This window comes from Dermochelys coriacea, chromosome 5, assembly GCF_009764565.3.
Source record: "Dermochelys coriacea isolate rDerCor1 chromosome 5, rDerCor1.pri.v4, whole genome shotgun sequence".
In the NCBI taxonomy this organism is placed as follows: domain Eukaryota; kingdom Metazoa; phylum Chordata; order Testudines; family Dermochelyidae; genus Dermochelys; species Dermochelys coriacea.
The window spans coordinates 37,198,191-37,220,797 of record NC_050072.1 but is presented as its reverse complement, the minus strand read 5'-3'; the positions used below and the strand labels follow the sequence as shown (position 1 = coordinate 37,220,797).

The 22,607-nt window shown below is 40.9% G+C and overlaps 1 long non-coding RNA gene across 1 annotated transcript; it reads left to right on the top strand.

The window, feature by feature from the left end:
* The first annotated feature begins 10,274 nt into the window (after positions 1-10,274).
* LOC122460223 lies at positions 10,275-22,407 on the top strand. The gene is made up of 3 exons (XR_006281382.1): positions 10,275-10,416; positions 18,304-18,309; positions 22,393-22,407. It is a non-coding gene; the product is annotated as an uncharacterized LOC122460223 (long non-coding RNA).
* The last annotated feature ends 200 nt before the right edge of the window (positions 22,408-22,607 follow it).

Genomic DNA, 22,607 nt, shown 5'->3' with positions numbered 1-22,607 from the left:
GAATATGTTTCTTCATGCAGTACACTCAGGACACAAAGAATATACTTCTCTGGATATGGAGAATTCTGTGCCTTACTCTGTTTATAATGGGAAAATAACATTCCATAATTCATCCTGTTAGGTAGCAAAGCAATACATGCACTAGTAGAGTGACATTTGTTTCATTCTTAGTTAGAGAATCTCAAATTATTTCTCTCTCCTCTTTTTTAAAAAAAAAAACTAAATTCATGCTCCATATCCTCAAAAAGAAAAGGAGTACTTGTGGCACCTTAGAGACTAACAAATTTGCTGCACGCATTAGGGATAATTAAATTGACCTTCAGTATGATAATTACAGCTACTCAGATTTTACTTAAACTTAAAATAACTTCTTTAAAAATAAGTTATGTTGCTTTTATTCAACCAAACATGAATTCAAGTAGTATAAATTATTTTTCTAAACATACAGAGTGAAATCCTGGCCTCACTAGTTATTGGCAAAATTCCCACGGACTTTCTATTAGTGAAATCTTGGCCTCTGTGACCTAACATTTTCAAAAGTGACTAGTGATTTTGGGTGCTGCTCAGTTTCACACACCTTAAAGGAGCCTGATTTTCAGAGGTGGATGTTCAGCACTTTTTAAAACTGGCCCCTTTAAGGTGTTTCAAAATGGGCACTCAAAAAATGGAGGTATCCAAAATCACTAGCACTATTGAAAATTTAGGCAATAGGGCCAGAAATAATCTGTGATTTTAAAATGGCACCCACCCACATCAGTGGTGAAAGGGGGACAATTCCAGTATCAAGGGAGGGAGACATTCACCAAGGGACAATAAGTAGCTCCTCTCCCTGGGAGCCTCTGGAAATCACTGGCCAGCTGGAGGTGATGGGTGCTGATTGGCTAACATTCCCCAGCTCCCAGGATTTAGCCCAGTGCAGGGGCCATGTGGAACCTCTTTTGGCTCCTTTCCAAGAGCCCACCCTAACCACCCAAATTAGGAATGGGAACCCAACCTGATAGATGCTATGGGTCTGGCTGGTCACCTGTTTAGGGGGTCAGGAAGAAATGTTTTCTCTCATGGGCTAATAGGCAGAGGACCAGGGAGCTTGTTTGCCTTTCTAACAGCACCTGCAAGCCACAAGGGTTGAGCAGGACTGCATTTAGTACCTTACTGAGTTACTGATGGTGTTTATTCGTCATAACTTGCAGAGTTTCCAGTGCACTTAAGAAAACAAAAATGAACAGTTTCCAAAGTTGAAAGACCTGGGATTTTGCTGTTGGGCCTTTGAGCTCAAGTGATAGGGTGAGACATTGTGGCCTTCATGGGCAGAGGTCCCTGCTGCACGCTCTGCCTTCCTCACCAGAGGAAGGGTGCTAGGACAGATAGAGACCTGAGTCCTGTGGGATAAGATGAGGAGAGCTTACCTCCTGTTATCGGTTATATGCTAAGGAACCCTGTATCTCTGGCACCAGTTACAGGTTATATGGTAAGCAGCCCCGTGAAACCAATTACATTCCTCATTTAGAAGAGTATGGGTGAAAGGCAGCTAGCACCTCTCCCCTGGGTTAAAGTTTAATAAAAATTGTGGCTTGTTGCTTAATTCTTTGCATGTGTCTGTCCTCATTTTGCTGCTGTGTCCTCATCAAAAGGTGGTTTCACCACGATAGTAGTGAGTGAGGAACTGGAAATGTGGTTTCAGACAAAAAGCTTATTGTATTACTTTTGTGGTCAAACACAGATCAATTACTATGCTAAACAGTATATGCTAAACAAAAAAAACCACTATCCCATTTCATTGCTGTGCATTTTATTAATCTGAAAATAAAGAAATGAAAATATTGATTAGATAATTCAAAGGAAAAACATCCTGTGTCTCTCAGGGAGCACTGAAAGAAAAAGGAAAAAAAGATAAAAATCTCTTGCTAGCACTTCATAGCTCAAACTCTCCATTTTTCAAGTGCAACCGATAAGCTAAATAGTCCAGATAAGTTTTAGCCCATGTCTCAACCATGTTATTTGATTTATTAATCCAAGCATTTCTCAGCATATTTTTCAAGTTTCCAGTCAGATGCTTTGTACTCCTAGAGGAATGGTCCTTCCAAGTGATTTATCTTTGTCCTGAGTACATTTCTGATCTATTTTGCTTATCTACTTCAGCGCTCACTCAAGACTAATCAGCTACTTCATTTCAGTGTCTCAAGGGCCCAGTTTTCCTGTTTTCAGAATGGTCTAATTTGGGTGGACAAACCACAAAAGCATGCAAGACAGATAAGATTGGAAGTTTGTGAAAACATTCAAAAAAATGTTTAAGCCTGCTAATCACCACATTATTGCCCATAAGGAATGGAGGAAACTATTTTGATAACTAGGTAGTAATTGTCCCAGGAAATCCAAGAATTTGAGAAATGGAAGATCTGTATCCTTTATTGATAGGTGTACTTAGTAATTAAGGCACATAACACTTCCTCAAGAATCTTCAATAGGACTGACTACTGGACTGACCGATTGGGGTGGAATTTTACATCTTATACACACTGCATAAATATTAACTCCAAGTCTCAGGGGGAAGTAAGCACAAATGGACACATTCTACAGATTGGGCAACTGCATCACAGAAAGGTTAAGTCAAGGTCACACAGCAAGTCAGTATCAGATCCAGGATTGTAGTTTAGGAGTGCTATTTCTTTTTCGAACGCTTAGCTCACTAGTCCACATATTGAACGCTTCCTGGAAAATCAAAAGGCGGGCAGCAAGGTCTTGGGCAGTTGCATGTGTTTATGAAGCTATCAAAGATCAGTGTAGCCTGTCTCTTTGTAGCAAAGAACTAAGCTTAGAGGTGTATAATAATTTCGTAGAGAAGTAATCAGGAGCGTAAACAGGGTGGTACCCTCCAGTACACAGTACCGGCAAGAGATTTTTAGCGGGTAGGATGTACCGGAAAGATTTGGGGCTAGGGCCCCCCCCAGAGAGCAGGGGACTGCACTCTGCTTCTTAAAGGAGCAGAACACAGCTAGGGAGGGCATTCATTCTTTATATGGCTTTAACAGCACAATACATGTGCTAACAAACTTGAATAAAGGCTTTGTTTAATTTGTTAGCATATGTATTGTGCTGTTGTTGGTCAGGAGTCCTCAAGAGGGGAGAGGTGGGGGGGACGAACGGTGTTTAAACAGTGTTTTTTATTCCGTTTTTCCCCATTGGTCTGAATTATCCATGACATTCATACTGCGTCACATCAAGTCCAAATCATTAGCGGAATGCCTCTGCTTGCACTGACTAGGTGCTGTATGGACTCTGATGTCAGCCCAGTTTTGTTGCCCGACAGGAATCAGGTGTTGTCCCCAGTGTACATAGAATTCTTCTTTGCAGCCAAACTAGTCTAACATGCATTTTGCTAACTGGAACTGGATTAGCAAAACAAATACCCACAAAGCTGGAAAATGAGGCAAGAGAACTATACGTGAAGATTATAATGCCGGACTCTGAGGGCCTTAAACCAGCTGCTCAGGAATCTGTCAAGAACGTTGCTGAAAATATGTTCCTCATCTTAGCAATGGAGCTAAGACTTATCAGACATCTGTCCACCTTTATTTGAATGACACGCCTTCTGATCTGACAGCTCAGGCATGGTCAGTTTCATCCAGAACAGTTTACAAACTTGGAACCTAATCCTGTAAACCCTTAATCATTTGATAAATCCAATTGAAGACAATGGGACTATCTACATGAGTATGGACCACTTTTGTGAACAGGTAAGAGTTTCAGGAGTCAGTTCCTATAAAGGAAGTTGAATCCTCCATTGAAATGCAATGTTTGGGTACAATACCATAAAGCAGCTTAGGATACAATTCTACTTAAAATTTGTCTTTTAATAAGTCGTACATATACTGAAATGGCTCCTCACCCAACTCCCATATTCCGTATAAACAGACTGAATACTACATATTTGGGGGGGAAATGAGTAGTTAAGCATGTTGGTGTTTGTATATACAAAGGGGGGTGTTGGAGGGGACGGGAAGAGCATAGGGGTCCCAGGCTGGGGGCAGGGTGGGGAGGAGTCACAAGGAGGGCCACGTGCGGAGGTCACGTGACCCCCTTGTGTCCCTCCCATGAGTGCAGTACCAGCAAGAAATTATTTCTACTTGCACCACTAGAAGTAATTTGGTTTGGTTGGTTTCATCCAACAGAAGATACAATTAGCCTAGCATTTATTATGTTGGTGATGACCTATATATCTGTCATCATTAACTGTACTGTGAAAAAAAATCTCACTTTGAATTTACATGTCTAACAATGTGACCTCCTAATGATCTAGGTTTCTTGATGTGCACAAGCAACAGACACTAGCTTACTTTGCCCACAGAGAGAATGGGGGTGGAAGACTACAGAGGAATTAACACAGGACTAGTTGCCACTGAGCTAGCATTGCTTCAGAGTTAGCCCTGACTAGCAGAAGCCCAATTATCAGCATTATGCACATGGAACTTCCATTCATTTCTGTGTTTGGAGGGTTTCCAGGATCAGGCCCCAGAATGTTGGGACCCTGCCATTTTGGAAACTGCACAAGTCTAATAGGCAGATCAATGTTTTCTGGAAGATCAATCAAAGAGGTCGATCCTCAGCGTGCCCCAATAACTTCAAATGGAGCTGTACCATTTTATATCACCTGAGGATTCTGGTCTTAAATCTTCCAGTTTTTTCCTTCAAAGACAGGACAACAAATATATCGAGTATAGTGTCATCTGCAGCTAAGAGACTAAATGTGCTTAAGAAATACCTAGTTATTTTCCTGAAGGAAGAAAGGAGTTGAGGTGTCTAATACAGCTAGCCAAGCTTTGCTTTCACAGGAAATGCAGACATTTCTAATTTTGTTTCATTTTTATATATATTTTTCTGACATTTCCCACAAAATGGAAATTCTGGGAAAACATTATGTTGGAAAAAACAAATTTCATTCCAGAACAAAATATTTTATTTTATTTTTTTACATTATTTCATGACATTAGTAGCAGCAAGACATATGACATGTTATATTATGTCAGGTCATAACAGTCAAAATATTCTTTTAATTTTTTTTTTAAAGAACGCATTAAGGGCAGCTTCTCTTTAGTACACATTGAAATATCATATCTTGCAAAAATCAAATAGTTTGACCCTGACAACACAAATAAGAGACACTTTGATTTAGAAAGTAAGGTAAAATGTTTCATCTGCACTAAACAAAAACTGCCCTTAATGCTTTCTTAAAAAAAATAGAATATATTGCCTCCTATATTGTTATGTCATAATAGGACACATGTCAAGACATATTATAATGGCATATCATATGCACTATTACTGACATGTCATGAAATAATGTCAAAATATAAAACTGAAAACATTTCAGAATGAAAATTTTGAAATAATTTTTTCTTCAAAATGTAATTTCCCACAATGAAACACTGTTTTAAAAATAAAATATATGCAGGAAGTTTGATCCAAATCCCTATTGATTTCAATTTCATTGAAACAGCATTTTCCAGTACAAACCTTTCCATGAAAATATTCTGACCAGCTCTAGTGTGTAGAGAAATGCCAAGACTCCAATACATTTTTAAAGTATAGTCACATTGGATAAGATGTAGAATGGCCTTTAAGCGCTACCATAATACAAATAATAAGACAACAAATGGCCTTTTTCGGTTCCTAATTTCCTCTATAACATTCTTAAGCTTTAACTAAAGCAGAAAACTTATTGTAAGTTTGATAGACCTGAACTTTCATAGAAAGAACTACACATTTTTAAAACACCCGAATTATTTATTTGTACCTTGGACATGGTAATCAGATGAGTAATGTATGTAACATTATTATTATAACTGTAACAAGATATGAAGATTCATAGTTTGAATATAGCTCAATTCATGAGTGAGTAAATGCAGAATAGAGGGTTAAATTAATTATGGAGGAAAAGGGGTAATTTAATGAGGTAAACATGTACCCCCTGGACCAGAAGTGGGAGTTCCGCCAGTAGCTTCAGTTTGGGTCCTGTGTGTATTGTTTTACACATTGTACTTTGTTAAAACTATGTGTGAGATTTTTCAAAAATGCCTAAAGTCTTTAGGAGCACAAATCCCAATGTGTGTAAGGGAAGTGGGGTAGGGAAATCAGTAGGACATATGCTTCTAAGTCACTTAAGAATTTGGGAAGGGAGGGAAGAAAAAAAAAGTCTCTTCAAATTCTTTATGATTGTTTTTAAATTGGCTTTTCCTCTTTATGTTCCTTTTTACTTAAAAAATCATGAAAAGAGAAATTCTATAAAATTCTATACTGACGAATAGTTCAATTTTAACTTATCTGCAGGTCTTTTGTACTTTTGACTGTTGCACTCTTTCCCCCATGAACTCAGATTTGCTTTTGAAGGCTCCTGTCAATGGGAGAGTCTTAAATCTGAAGAATCATGATTGCACTCTGGCCCTTTAAGCTCAGATTTCTGGCATACAAAATAGTAATTGTTTGCCTTACCACTGTGCACTGCAGCAGTTCTTGCTGTGACAGACCCAGTATTGAACTGTTTTGACTCAAACTGGCTGGGTGGGCCTCTGTTCATACTTAAGTCTGTGTCTGTATTAAATCACAAAGAAGAGAGTTAACAGCCAGGAAGGCTTACAGTGATCATAAAAGGCATGTTTAAAGGGGGGGTTTCTCTTATGTTCTTCTCCTTTTCACGTCACCTTAAATATGTAAACATCCACTGAAAGAAAAGGAGTACTTGTGGCACCTTAGAGACTAACAAATTTATTTGAGCATAAGCTTTTGTGAGCTACAGCTCACTTCATCGGATGCATCCACTGAAAGAGTAACTTTCAACCTCTGCAAGCTCTTAGCAATGCTTTATTGCCAACTGAAAAGTATGGATGACAGTGCAATTAAGCTGTAACTAATAATTAAAAAGACACTCCTGTTCTGATGCCGGGAAACAGTAGCTGTCCCAAAACTCATCCCAAACCTAAAACTTTTATGAAACCCCAAGAAACTTTGGTTATAAAACCCTCAAACCACACAAAGGACTCAATCCTGGAAGCTTTGGGCAGTCTGGCCCCAATCCAGCAAAGGACATACATAAATGTTGAGCAAGTGAGCAGTTCCCTTGACTTCAAGGTGTTAACACATAGGCCTGGAGCTCTAAATTATGCTAAAGAATTGTTAATCAAGACTCCCAGGAAGTTTTGCAAAGTTAAGCTAAGAGATAATAAAAAATGTTAGCAAGTATATTGTACGTCACTTATAGAATGAAAAAAAAAATCTATCTAAAGGTCATGCAGACTTATTTTTGCAGCTGCTTAAATGTATATACTTGTAATCAGCTCTAACTACTTGAACAATAAGTTATGAGATCATAGTCAAAACCACAAGAATGGACTAAGTCTTGCAAATGCATAAAATGTTCCAAAGGGAAAAATAAGCAATTAAGTATTACTGTCTCCATTGGCCAAAACTATTGTGACCTTTTGTATGCTGGCAATTTGGAGTGTATTAAACATAACTGTCCGCATAATTAACCACACAGTAGACATTTTATAGTAATTGACAGTAATATGTCATGCAGTTAGCTGCAAACTGTAGTATGAAATAAATGGGGGGGAGAGGGGCTTGTAGATTGTGAATTACTTCTGCCCAGTGTGACTCCAAAGTCTGATAAGTAATGGCCTCTCCAACAGTCAGGGCAGCCTGACTAAAAAACTTGGCTGAACTTATTATTTGGTGTCTCACTAATCAATACTTTCAAGGAAGCCATTATTTACAAAGTGAAACTATTACTAAATATCTTTCTAATTTTAAGCATAAAGTGCTTTACTGGATTGGGACCCGAGTGCTGGGCAGCTGGCAGGATCCAGCCCAAAGTGCACATTTCTCACGTTACAAATGCGAAGCTCTGACGTTTTATCAAAAGGATGAAAGAACTTTCCAGCAAAGCAAAGACAGCTCATGGTTTGGGGAAAAACTTGACTGTTTTGCCCAATTTTTCCTTTGAGTGAAGTGACTGGAGCAAACCCAAGAACTCAAAGTAAAAACTCAGGAAGTACAAACGCACAGAGAATGAAGCCAATGGAGTCCATGTGAAAAAGTGAAAAGTTACACTTGGAGCTACTAATTACCCCACAAGAGATATTAAACTTGGAATTAAAGTTAGTCAGATTCGTTGATTTTGAATGTTTGCATTAATAGCCAAAGAAGCCACCAATTAAAACAACTTTATCTCCCAGACTAAACACAATTCACATCCCTTCCCACCAAAACATCATAATACCCTGACATGCACAAACTCCTCAGCTCCACAACAAATGCTTTTTATCATATCCAACATTAACCAACCACAGTACATATATCTAATTCTTCATGCTCCCCCTCCAGCACTAACAGAGTATCCCACCATCAAAATGCACCTCATCAAGGGAGCTTTGGAAGAGTATGGGATGGTGCCTGGGAGCCATGGCATATATGGGTTGGAGAGCAGGGTGCCAAGGTGTATATGGGTTGGAAAGCAGGGCATCCAACATCCCAGTCTGCCTCTCTGCTTCCCCACAGTCATGACTGGCTGGAGGTGTATGGTGAGGAACAAAGTTGGGGAGCCAAGGTGGCAGGCTAGGCTGCATGGCCAGGAAGGCAGTGTAGGAGAAGAGAAGCTGTCTGCAGAAAATGGAGGTTTTGTTTGGCCTCTACTGTGAAGCATAATGTTATAAAAGAAGAAATGTAATGGCCAAGATTTTCAGAAATGATTAGTGATTATAGGTGCCCAGCTTGAGGGGCCTGGTTTTCAGAGCACTTTGTACTTGCATCAATGAAACTAGAAATATGAGTATCTGTTACCTGTGTTAACTGTATTTGAATCTCTGTTATCTGTGTCCTGACATATGCTGACCATCAGCAGCTACAACTTACGTTTCATTTCAACACAACATGACAACATTTAGGACCTTACCTTGCAAGATGCTCTGCACTCCCAGCTCCCCCTAGAGTCGATGGGAGGGGAGGGTTCTCCTCACCTCAGAGTAGGTTCTCAGCACACTGCAGGATCAGAACCTTAAGGCTTGGGGAGGGGGAAGGGTTGTTAAGTGCATTTCCTTATGCACATTATATTCCATTTCAATTGCAATAAGTCCTCAAATTGTAAGAAGGGGAAAACCTTGTCAAACACAAAGTGTCGGACACCAGACCTTGAATGTACTGTTATCTGGAAATGAGTGTGAAGCAGAGTGCTGCTTTGTTTGCAGTATGCTTTTTCTGGTGTAGACGAACTCCTGAATCACTTTTATAAATTTAGTATAATAATCTGAAATCCTAATATACCCCCTCTTGGAAGGAGGGTAGAAATATTAAACTATACTTTCTTCTTTAGGCACAGTCATTGTATACAGCCCACTCAGAATATTTCAAAAGAACTCACTGAGTGCTGTGTCATTTTATACTGTTGCATTATTAATTTTGGTTTGATCTCTCCATTCTTTATTTTCATTATTAGAGCAAGTTTCCTATTCCTACTGATAACTGGTGTAACATGGAGAGTTATGGATTACGTACTTCACATTGCTGTATGCAGTGTAATTGTAGCTGTGTTGGGCCCAAGGTATTAGTGAGACAAGGTGGATGAGGTAATATATTTTATTGCACCCTCTTTCTCACCAACAGAAGTTGGTCCAATAAAAGATATTACCGCATCCACCTTGTCTCATGATATTTCTCTCTCTCTCACACACACACACACACACACACACACAATATTTTACTTGTACAGAAAATTGTCCTGTCCGAGAGATAAAAGGAAATATGGTGAAGAATATGGGGATGCAATATATCTTCAGCTGGGAATTAGATACAGGTTTTATTGTTACTGCAACACTTTACAACATTCAATTAATGCTGATTTAGACTTTGTGATAATCATGGGAAAACCTTCATTGTCACCAGTTCATGTAGGATGAATTTGTATGTGCCAGTTTTTCACTGAAATACCATTATTTTGTATCCACTTACCATGATAAACGGAGTTAGCATCTGTGCTCTTAGTGGCTCTCAACCTTTCCAGACTACTGTACTCCTTTCAGGAGTCTGGTTTGTCTTGCGTACCGCCCAGGTTTCACCTCACTTAAAAACTACTTGCTTACAAAATCAGACATAAAAATGTCTCAGCACACTATTACTGAAAAGTTGCTAACTTTCTCATTTCTACCATATAATTATAAAATAAATCAACTAGCATATAAATATTGTACTTACATTTCAGTGCATAGTATATAGAGCAGTATAAACAAGTCACTGCCTGTATGAAATTTTAGTTTGAACTGACTTTGCTAGTGCTTTTTATGTAGCCTGTTGTAAAACTAGGCAAATATCTAGATGAGTCAATGTACCCCCAGGAAGACCTTTACGTATCCCTAGTTGAAAACTAAAGCTGTTGCACACTACCAGTCTATTCTACTGATTTATAATAGATTATATTTGGAGAGGCCTCATACGTGAATGCTGCTGAAGAGAGCCCTGATTCAGCAAAGTACTTTAAAAGGTTCTTAAAGTTAAGCATGTGCTTAAAATCACATTGACTTCAGAGAGAATGGAGCACAACCTGATGTTAAGCACATCTTCTAAGAGAAGATTTGGTGTTTAACCATAACTGCTAAGAATTTGCTATTTCAGAGCTATGGATGAAACATGCTATGTAACAGCTGTGTATTGTTATTGATCACATCAACCTGTAAACCTAACCTGGCACACCAGGACACAAAGAAAATAAAGGTGTTGCTCGCCAGCTGAGTTGATTCTTCTCTTTCAAGATACAACCCTCAGAGAACTGTAGCAGAGGGAGAGCAGCAATCATCAGAAAGCAGCCACATAAGGTGCATATATGTGTGAAAATGACTGAGTCACTGCGCTGTATTTAAAAACAAAAGGTCACATTTCTTATTTTTGCAAAATTGCTTCCAAACAGACAATGCTTCTTACAAGACAAAAACTGAGTGCCTCATGACAAGTGCTAAAAATAGTTACTAACATGACATGGCTTCAGAGTCCCTGAAAATGTAAGTGATTTCTCTGAAGGAAAATAAAGAGCTAGAGGTTCAGTCATTTCCCCTAGGCTGCAGAGCGAATACGGAGTATGAGACAAACATTCCCTGCCACACATTGCTGCAAGCGCTAGTGCACACACTGATCATGGGTCCCCCACCCAAAGTGACTATCAGGCCAACTCCAGTGCCACCTGCATTACAGGAGTGAAGTGATGAAGGAAGCAACTCAATTTCAATTACAGCATTTTCCAGGGCACTACATGTTTCAACTACAAAGAAGCAGCTGGGGCCTGAAGCACTCAAGACAGCCCCCTTGTTACCATCCAAAATAGGTTTAATTAAGAACAGTCTGAAAAGCACCACATATTCTGCCATGGATATGTATTATAGATTATCCAGTGTAATTTGTCCCATGGAAATCATAAAGAAGTAAGGCTGCAAGAAGAAGGGGGACAGAACCCTTAGATAAATACACCTCCAATGTGATTAAAACATAACTTAACATAATTACAAATAGATTTAAAAACAAAAGATCTAAAACATTGTTTTATTGCTTAAAAACAAAAAGCCTTGCAGAGCATGTTTAGTAGCAGTTAGTGCAATACTTTTCAAGGACACGGTCTTGGCTATCATTTTCAGTTTACATTTGTCAAAACTGCTTGAGTTGAGGGTTATAATGACTACTTTGAAATCCCTTTAAAGCATTCAGCATGAACAGCACTGTAACATTTATCACTTTCCAGTGGCAGGACACCCATCCTACTGCTGTCAGGGAAACAATTTTTCACATTTAAGTTTTGAATTGCAACACCATTCACGTGCAGATGCATAATCCATAACAGATTGAATCAAATCAGCCAGTCTCTTTGTGATTTAGTAGCCAAGAAAAACCATAGTTGCTAAAAAAAAAAGGAGTACTTGTGGCACCTTAGAGACTAACAAATTTATCATGAAGTTGATAGATTTCCACTCCATATAGCTAAATTCAGTGCTTTGCATAATGACAGGTTTCAGAGTAGCAGCCGTGTTAGTCTGTATTCGCAAAAAGAAAAGGAGGACTTGTGGCACCTTAGAGACTAACATATTATAGTTGCTAAGAACACCAGTAATCAATGCATTTTTAAACACACAGTCAGCAGAAATCTCACTGGGGAAAATAACAAAAAACAATCAAACCTATTATGTTACTGCTGGGGAAAAAAAGGCCATCAGCAGCAAACAACTTTATTTAAATTCTCTACTGGAACTCTGGCATAGGGCTTAACTGGTGTCATTTCATATATTTGTATATTCAGCAAACTTTGGTCCAAATCTAAACCTAATCACTACCACTCTGAACTTACATACATAAGATCCCCATTTTTGAATCCTATGTGCAGAAATAACAATGTTTAGGATGTAAGAGATGGTTTTTAGAACCTTTTTCAGGGCTTCTCCTGTAGGAAAATGTGGGTTTAATCTCAATGCAAACATCCTGTATTATACACAGGCCAACTCAGAAGCATACATTTTTCTGAAAATGATTAATCACCTAAAGGATATTGAAAATTATTTTTCTAAACTGTGATCTTGGTTCAAGTTTGATTGGCAAAGGTAATTGATTATAAAATATATGAATTTATGATATAATTATTGTTTTGCTGGATGATATTGGAAATTGATATCTTCCAGCAATCTGTCTTTTATCTATGGGAAATTACCTACCTTGATGAAGATGATGGGCATGTTAGCCACCTTTCATTCTGGCTAAAATAGAACGTGCAATTAAGCTCCCTAGAGAGTTGAAACAATAGAAGCCACCACCTCAATCACAGGAAGGTCCGAGCAAGAACTCAGTCAGGGAGAATAACAGTTGTTCCTCTGAGAACTGATTCCAAAACCAGGCCTGGAATATTAATTGGATTGAAGCTGTTTGTGTCTGTGTGTGCACGAGCAAGGCCAGGAGAAAGCCAGGGAAGCACAGGTAGCAGGGGCCTGAGAGGAAGCCAATAGAGAGATTTGGGGGCTGAGTGCTGGTTGGAAAGGCAGGTTTGGAATTGTGAGCCAGGAAACAGCCACCTGTTTATTTTGACTATGTTCAGAGAACAGGACTTGGTGTATATTCTTTATAAATAAACAGGATTGCAACAAAGAAATACCTGAATCATCCCAATTTCTCCTCCTAATGGAAGAGCCCAGCAAGACCCCAAGAACTTGCTAGCCACTAGGGGCAAAGAGGGACAAGATTATATTATATCTTATCATTTCTAAGATAACTAACAATTAAATCAGTGCTTGTGAAGTGTCAGTCAGCGCTAGAAATTCAAGTCAACAATCCACAGAACAAGTACAGCCCAGTCAGCAACAATGCAAGCTTCTCACATACTGCTCCATCAGCTTGTCTGACCCCTTAACTGGAGGGACTATTTACTTCTAGAGGCAAACAGATGGTCAAGAGGGCCAGGAGAGTGAACTAAGACAATTTACAGTAGTGTCCATTAGTGGTATCCGTGATGGCAGTTTTGTGATCCTTAGAAAGAGGATCACCAATTTCCATTGCACAGGCCACAGAGAAGCCAAACTGGACTATGTCCACTAAGAGTTCTTCAATCTAAAAACTGCACATCTAGCATACGAACTTTCAGGTATTTCATGATTTCTTTTACCACATTTCTTCACTCTCCAACAAAATGTTATCAGAAAAATAACATTCTCTCTCCTAACTCTCCTCCTACTACTACCACCCATTCTTGCAGTGAAATCTTAATTAGGGAAGGGCAAGAGAGTCAGAACAACTAAGCTATTCCAAGTCTAAAAAGTCCAACTAAAAGGCCAAACAAGAGATTCTGCTGCTGCTCTTGGGTTAGTCTTCAGCCTGCTTTCTGAGACACCTTAAGTCTTTCCTTCTTCACTTAAAAAGAGTTTCAGAGTGGTAGCCATGTTAGTCTCTATCAGCAAAAACGAGGAGTCCTTGGCACCTTTGAGACCTACAGATTTATTTGGGCATAAGCTTTCGTGGGCTAGAACCCACTTCATAAGATGTATGGAGTGAAAATATAGGAGCAGGTATATATACATGAAAGGATGGGGGCTGCTTTACCAAGTGTGAGGTCAGTCTAACGAGATAAATCAATTAACAGCAGGATAGCAAGGGAGGAAAAATCACTTTTGAATCACTGGTGATCTTCCAGAAAACACCATTCTAGCCCTTATGGACGTAGAAGCCCTCTACACCAACATTCCACACAAAAATGGACTACAAGCCATCAGGAATAGCATCCCTGATACCATCACAACAAACCTGGTGGCTGAACTTTGTGACTTTGTCCTCACCCACAACTATTTCACATTTGGGGACAATTTATACCTTCAAGTCAGAGGGACTGCTATGGGCACCTACATGGCCCCTCAGTATGCCAACATTTTTATGTTTCAGAGTAGCAGCCGTGTTAGTCTGTATTCGCAAAAAGAAAAGGAGTACTTGTGGCACCTTAGAGACTAACAAATTTATTAGAGCATAAGCTTTCGTGAGCTACAGCTCACTTCATCGGATGCATTTGGTGGAAAAAACAGAGGAGAGATTTATATACACACACACAGAGAACATGAAACAATGGGTTTATCATACACACTGTAAGGAGAGTGATCACTTAAGATAAGCCATCACCAACAGCAGGGGGGGGAAGGAGGAAAACCTTTCATGGTGACAAGCAGGTAGGCTAATTCCAGCAGTTAACAAGAATATCAGAGGAACAGTGGGGGGTGGGGTGGGAGGGAGAAATACCATGGGGAAATAGTTTTACTTTGTGTAATGACTCATCCATTCCCAGTCTCTATTCAAGCCTAAGTTAATTGTATCCAGTTTGCAAATTAATTCCAATTCAGCAGTCTCTCGTTGGACTCTGTTTTTGAAGCTTTTTTGTTGAAGTATAGCCACTCTTAGGTCTGTGATCGAGTGACCAGAGAGATTGAAGTGTTCTCCAACTGGTTTTTGAATGTTATAATTCTTGACGTCTGATTTGTGTCCATTCATTCTTTTACGTAGAGACTGTCCAGTTTGGCCAATGTACATGGCAGAGGGGCATTAGAACAATGCTTCCTCAGCTCTCATCCCCTTACACTCTCATAAATATAAAGGGAAGGGTGACCCCCTTTCTGTATACAGTGCTATAAAATCCCTCCTGGCCAGAGGCAAAACCCTTTCACCTGTAACCCTGTAAAGGGTTAAGAAGCTAAGGTAACCTCGCTGGCACCTGACCCAAAATGACCAATGAGGGGACAAGATACTTTCAAATCTGGAGTGGGCGGGGGGGGACGGTAAAGGATTCTGTCTGTCTGTGTGATGCTTTTGCCAGGAACAGATCAGAAATGCAAGCCTTCCAACTCCTGTTAAGGTAGTAAGTAATCTAGCTAGAAATGCATTAGATTTTCTTTTGTTTAATGGCTGGTAAAATAAGCTGTGCTGGAGGGAATGTATATTCCTGTTTTTTGGGTCTTTTTGACCCAAAAAAACTTAAGGTTTTGCCTAGAGGGAGTCTCTATGTTTTGAATCTGATTACCCTGCAAAGTATTTACCATCCTGATTTTACAGAGGTGATTCTTTTACCTTTTCTTTAATTAAAATTCTTCTTTTAAGAACCTGATTGATTTTTCATTGTTCTTAAGATCCAATGGTTTGGGTCTGTGTTCACCTGTACCAATTGGTGAGGATCATCATCAAGCTTTCCCCAGGAAAGGGGGTGCAGAGCTTGGGGGGGATGTTCTGGGGGAAGACTTCTCCAAGTGGTCTCTTTCCCTGTTCTTTGTTTAAAATGCTTGGTGGTAGCAGCATACGGTTCAAGGACAAGGCAAAGTTTGTACCTTGGGGAAGTTTTTAACCTAAGCTGGTAAGAATACGCTTGGGGGTCTTTCATGCAGGTCTCCACATCTGTACCCTAGAGTTCAGAGCGGGGAAGGAACCTTGACACACTCCTACTCTACATGTACTACATTGATGACATCTTCATCATCTGGACCCATGGAAAGGAGACCCTTGAGAAATTCCACCAAGATTTCAACAATTTCCACTCTACCATCAACCTCAGCTTGGACCCAGTCCACACAAGAGGTCCACTTCCTAGACACTACAGTGCTAATAAGTGATGGTTACATACCACCACCCTATACCGGAAACCTACTGATGCTATACTTACCTACATGACTCCAGCTTTAATCCAGACCACATCACATGATCCATTGTCTACAGCCAAGCTCTAAGATACAACCGCATTTGTTCTGATCCCTCAGACAGAGACAAACACCTACAGACTCTCTATCAAGCATTCTTAAAACTACAATACCCACCTGGTGAAGTGAAGAAACAGATTGACAGAGCCAGAAGGGTACCGAGAAGTCACCTACTATAAGACAGGCCCAACGAAGTAACAGAATGCCATCAGCCATCACTTACAGCTCCCAACCAAAACCTCTCCAGTGCATCATCAAGGATCTACAACCTATCCTGAAGGACAATCCCTCACTATCACAGACCTTGGGAGACAGGCCAGTCCTTGCTTACACACAGCCCCACAACCTGAGGCAAACACTCACCAGCAACTACACACCACACAACAAAACACACCAACCCAGGAACCAAACCCTGCTACAAACCCCGGTGCCAACTCTGTCCATATATCTATTCAAGGGACACCATCATAGGACCTAACCCCATCAGCCACACCATGAAGGGCTCGTTCACCTGCACATCTACCAATGTGATATATGCCATCATGTGCCAGCAATGCTCCTCTGCCATGTACATTGCCCAAACAGGGCAGTCTCTACGCAAAAGGACAAATGTATACAAATCTGACATCAGGAATCATAACATTCAAAAACCAGTAGGAGAACACTTCAGTCTGTCTGGTCACTCAATAACAGACCTAAAAAGTGGCAATTCTTCAACAACAACAACAAAACTTCAAAAACAGATGACTACAAGAAGATGCAGAACTGGAATTAATTTGCAAACTGGATACCATCAGATTAGGCCTGAATAGAGACTGGGAGTGGTTGGGTCATTACAAAACCTAAACTTAATTTCCCCAATACTAATTTCTCCCTACTGTTACTCACACCTTCTTGTCAACTGTCTGTAATGGGCCACTCTCTTACCACTTCAAAAGTTATATTTGCCATCCTGCTGTTAATTGATTTATCTTGTTAGACTGACCTCACACTTGGTAAAGCAACCCCCATCCGTTCATGTATTTATACCTGCTCCTGTATGTTCGCTCAATATATCTGATGAAGTGGGTTCTAGCCCACAAAAGCTTATGCCCAAATAAATGTGTTAGTCTCAAAAGGTGCCACAAGGACTCCTTGTTGTTTTCACTTAAAGAGTGTAATGGAATGTTAAACTGTAATAAACCAATCAGCCACTAGGTGGCACTGTGTGTAAAATGCCTTATTTAAAACAAACCTCAGCTATAGCTGGCAGAGTACTAAAGGATCTTATGATGAACACATCTGGTGTGTATATGCAAGCTCTGTGAGCAGTCCATATCTGGCATAGAAGAACATCACATGGTGTCAGGAGTAAACTCAAAACAGAAACAGAAGGAAAACAGCATCAAAGGCTGCAGGATCTCAGACACCCCCCAAAGAACTTCAGCTTTGACAAACCTTCAGAATGGACAGACTGGAAATATAATTTTTTGCGGTGCAAAATATTATGAAAGCAGTCAGGGAGTTCACTCATTCTACAGACAATCAAGAGCCATTGTTTCTGGGATCTATCACTTGTGATGACACAGAACCTGCTTCAAGAGTGAAACCAAATATTCATGGCAAGACTATTGACTTTAAAATTGACTCAGGAGCTAATATCACAGCCATCTCAGAAGGGACTTACAATCATTATCAACCCCTCCCTGAGCTGTAGTCACCTGACACAGCTCTGACTAGCCCTGGAGATTTTCTGTATTGCATGGGCTAGTTCACCACAGAAACAACTTACAAAGACAGAGTGTGTGTGATCAAAGGATCAAAGAACATCCACCTTCTCCAGTACAGTTTGACAGTCATGATGGGAAATACTGAGAACGAAGGAATAACTCAATGGAAGATTTGAGTATACTGGACTTTTGAAAGGAGATCCAGTACAAAATCAATTTAGGAGACATAAGAACGGCCATAATGGGTCAGAACAAAGGTCCATCTAGCCCAGGGATGGCCAGCTTGTGGCTCCAGAGCCACATGCAGCTCTTCAGAAGTGAATATGCGGCTCCTTGTATAGGCACCAACTCCAGGGCTGGAGCTACAGGTGCCAACTTTCCAATGGGCCAGGGGGTGCTCACTGCTCAACTCTTGGCTCTGCTACGGGCCCTGCCCCCACTCCACCTCTTCCAGCCTCCTCCCCTGACCCTGCAGTGCCCTTGCTCCTCCATCTGCCCACCCCAGAGCTTCCTGCATGCCACAAAAAACAGATGATCAGAAGGTGTGGGGAGGGAGGAGTCGTCGCTGATCTGCAGGGCTGCTAGTGGGCAGAGGCGCTGGGAGCAGGGGTGGGCAGCTGATGGGGGGGCTGCTGACGTATTACTGTGGCTCTTTGGCAATGTACATTGGTAAATTCTGGCTCCTTCTCAGGCTCAGGTTGGTCACCCCTATCCAGCCCATCATCCTGTCTTCCGACAGTGGCCAATGCCAGGTTCCCCAGAGGGAATGAACAGAACAGTAATCATCAAGTGATCGACCCCTAGCCCATTACCAGCTTCTGGCAAATAGAGGCTAGGGACACCATCCCTGCCCATCCTGGCTAATAGCCATTGATGGACCTATCCTCCATGAATTTATCTAAATTCTTCTTTTAACCCTGTTATAGTCTTGGCCTTCACAACATCCTCTGGCAAAGAGTTCCACAGTTGACTGTGTGTTGTGTGAATACTTCTTGTTTGTTTGTTTTAAACCTGCTGCCAGTTAATTTCATTTGGTGACCCCTAGTTCTTGTGTTATGAGAAGGAGTAAATAACACTTCCATATTTACTTTCGCCACACCAGTCGTGATTTTATAGATCTCAATCATATCCCCCCTTAGCTGTCTCTTTTCCAAGCTGAAAAGTCCTAGTCTTATTAATCTTTCCACATATAGAAGCCGTTCCATACCCCTAATCATTTTTGTTGCCCTTTTCTGATTTCAATACATCTTTTTGAGACAGGGCAACCACATCTGCACACTGTATTCAAGATGTGGGCGTACCATGGATTTATATAGAGAATATATGATATTTTCTGTCTTATTATCTATCCCTTTCCTAATGATTCCCAACACTCTGTTCACTTTTTTGACAATGTACAAACACCTCTACCAGAGAGGCCTTAGAAGAAACTAGCTTCATATTTATGCAGATTCAAAGGACATCATCATTACCTGGTCATCATGGACTATTTTTCCAGCTATAACTTGCAATGTTATTGAGAAACCAAAGTGCACTTTTGCTCATTTTGATGTTCCAGAACAACTAGTGACAGAGAACAGACCGCAATTCACTGCAGCGGAATTTAAGTCATTCCAAATGAAATATGATTTTGATCATATTACTAGCAGCCCACATTACTCGCAAGTGAAAGGAGAAGGTGACAGAGCTATACATGCAGCCAAGAAAATCCTACAGGAGGAAGACTCATTTCTTGCTCTCCTGAGTTACAGATCAACACCAAAAGCAGTACTGGATATTGTCCAGCACAACTCCTGATGGGAAGACAACTCAAAACCAAGATTCTCTTCCAAATTCAGAACAGATCTCCAAAGTGGCCAGTCTTGAAAAGAGTAGCAAAAATTGGATAAAAAGGGAAAAAGAGCTTATGGACACTTGTACAACAGGAAATGCTGAGAGAATGGTCATATCTAGAACCTGGTGACCATGCTCATGCAAATTGGCTGGAGAAAAAAGGATGGACAACTCCAGCTTTCATAAAGAATTCAGCACTTAGATCATATGTGGTCAAGACCAACAGTGGAGAGTTCAACAGAAACCATTTACATCTATAGTTTGATCCTCAGAAAGAACAAAGAACAGATCAAACGCTACAGCTGGCAGACGCAGAACAAGATGCTGATGACTAAGATTCCAAACCAACCACAGCCAGTCATTCCAACTAACTGACAGCCAGATGACCAAGTTGTTGTGTGTTTGTGTAATTAGAAAATGAGTGTGATTCAGAGACACTTAACTGACAGAACAGAACTTCAAAGACAGTGGAAAGTATAAATATTGTAAATGGCAGGAATGTAGAACTTAAAGGGGGAAGATATAATGGAACGCTAAACTGTATTACACTCATAGGCGCCAGCTTCCTCCTTGCCCCGAGGGTGCTTAGCCCCAGGCTCCACCCCTTCCCACAGACCACCACCCTGCAGCTTCCACCCCCACTCCACGCCTTCCCCTAGGTCCCACCCAACCTCTTCCCACCCAATTCCACCCCCTCCCCAGAGTGTTCCCCCCACCCCCCCGCAGCGCCTCCTGCCCACCACGGAACAGCTGATCATGGAAGGAGGGAAGCACTGGGAGGGAGGGGGAGAAGTTGATCGGCGGGGCCACCGGCAGGCAGAAGCGCTGGGGGGAGGAAGGGAGCTGGCTGCTGGTGGGTGCTGGGCACTCGCTATTTTTTTTCCATGGGTGTTCCAGCCCTGGAGCACCCACGGAGTTGATGCCTATGATTACACTATTCAGCCACTAGGTGGCACTGTGTATAACAGACCTTATTTAAAATGAGCATCAGCCATACCTGGGAAAGCATTAAAGGGTTTTATGATGAACACATCTGGTGTGTATAAGCAAGCACTGTGACCCGTCCATATCTGGACAGAAGAACTTGACAAAGAGAGCTGATCCTTCCAGGCAGCTTCCCCTGGAGTCCCTCACACTGGAGTTCGCTGCTCTTGGCCCCCTATTACTGGACCCTGCAGAGCTTTGCCTTGCTCTTTTAGCTGAGCACTGCCTTGCAGGGCTTTCTCCCTGCAGATTCTTTTCCCTAGCAGCTTCTCCCTGCCTCCCCCCTCCCACAGGACTCAGGCAGCATCTCCCTGGGAACTCCCTGCTTCCTATTGACCCTACCCCCAGGGTCTCCCACAGGAGCCTAACCTGTTTCCTGTAGCTCCTCCCATGAGGTTTTTGTTGTTGCTGGTTTTTTATGAGGCCCAGTTGTTCATCAGGCAGACCCTGTTAGTCCTGCCTCCTCAGCCTGGGAGGCAGCTAATTATGACACAGGTAGGGCTGGCCCCATTTGCCCTTAAGGGGTCCAGTCATCCTGTGACAGTTTCATTTCAAAAATGTTGAAATGAAATCTTTTGATTTTATTTTAGGGGCATTTTTGACTGAAAAAATTCAGTGAAACTGACATGAGATCACAAAATGCTTTGGTGATGCCAAATCTGCATTTTTTGCCAAAACCAAAAAAGTTTCAGTGAAAAAACTTTGCCCAGCTCTAGTTGTGAGCTTTGGAGTATTTGCTGTTCAATGCTCACAGAGTGCGAATTCACAGTCAGTTAAAGCAAATGATAGTATTCTGCTTACTAGGTAGCTGGCGAATCTGTTAAAACTGAGGACTAAAGACTAAAGTGAAAACTCATTTGCTCACAAATAACCTAACTCATTTACCTGCAAAAAAGAATATTTCTAGGAGAGAAAGTCCAGTCCCCACACGTTCTTGTGATCAAAAAAACCCACCTTCTTGTGTGAAGTATTTAGTAAACAATCAAAGGCCACAAAGATGATCCAATTCCACAGCTATTTGGAGTTTGTCCACAATAATTGGTGTTTGCACTGTTCTACCTGCTCTGATTGAATGCAAATGCTCTCAATAGCAGCAGAAGGGGCACGAAAAGTTACTTTTGCAATAATTGCTTCTTTAAAATGGTATCTTTCCTCCTTCTTTCACCCCAAAACACTGAGCAACACAAAAATGCCATGTTGCAAATGCCGATCTCTCTAACAGACCATCATAGTAAGGAACATTAATCCTAATTTCAATACAAATCGCTGCAAGCACTTTCACCTTATTGCACTAATGCTCATTTCCACCATTATATCAATGTCAGCGAAGGTGAAATGAACGCATTCTGTCTTTGGAGTCCTTAAACACTTAAAAGCTGACAAGAACGGAAGTTCAGTATTAATAAACACAAAGAGGTTGTGTGTGTTCTGATAAGAGCATGAAATATGCAGTACTCCGCATCACTATCCATCCTGCAAGCATCGGGGAAGTCTGACCTCTCAATGAACTGTACATCAAAGAATCCCATAAAGAACTCAGTATACCTGCTTGAAATATTTTAGCTACACACATACATGAAAGCCTGCCTCCGCAGTCCTTACTCAGGAAAGGCTCCCACTGACTGCACTGTGAGTGTAGCTTTCTTTCCCTCTTTCTGTTTCTTTATTCCCTTACCTCCTACCGTTTGTTTATGCTTCTTTCTCCTCATTTCTCTCTATTGTTCTCCTCCGCCATCTCCTTTTACTTTGGAAGGCAACAGCTATTGTGGTATCATTTTTATGATCCTTCCTGTTCTTTTCTTCCCCATGCACCACTCTCCAAACTCATTTTTCTCACCTTCTTCTCTTC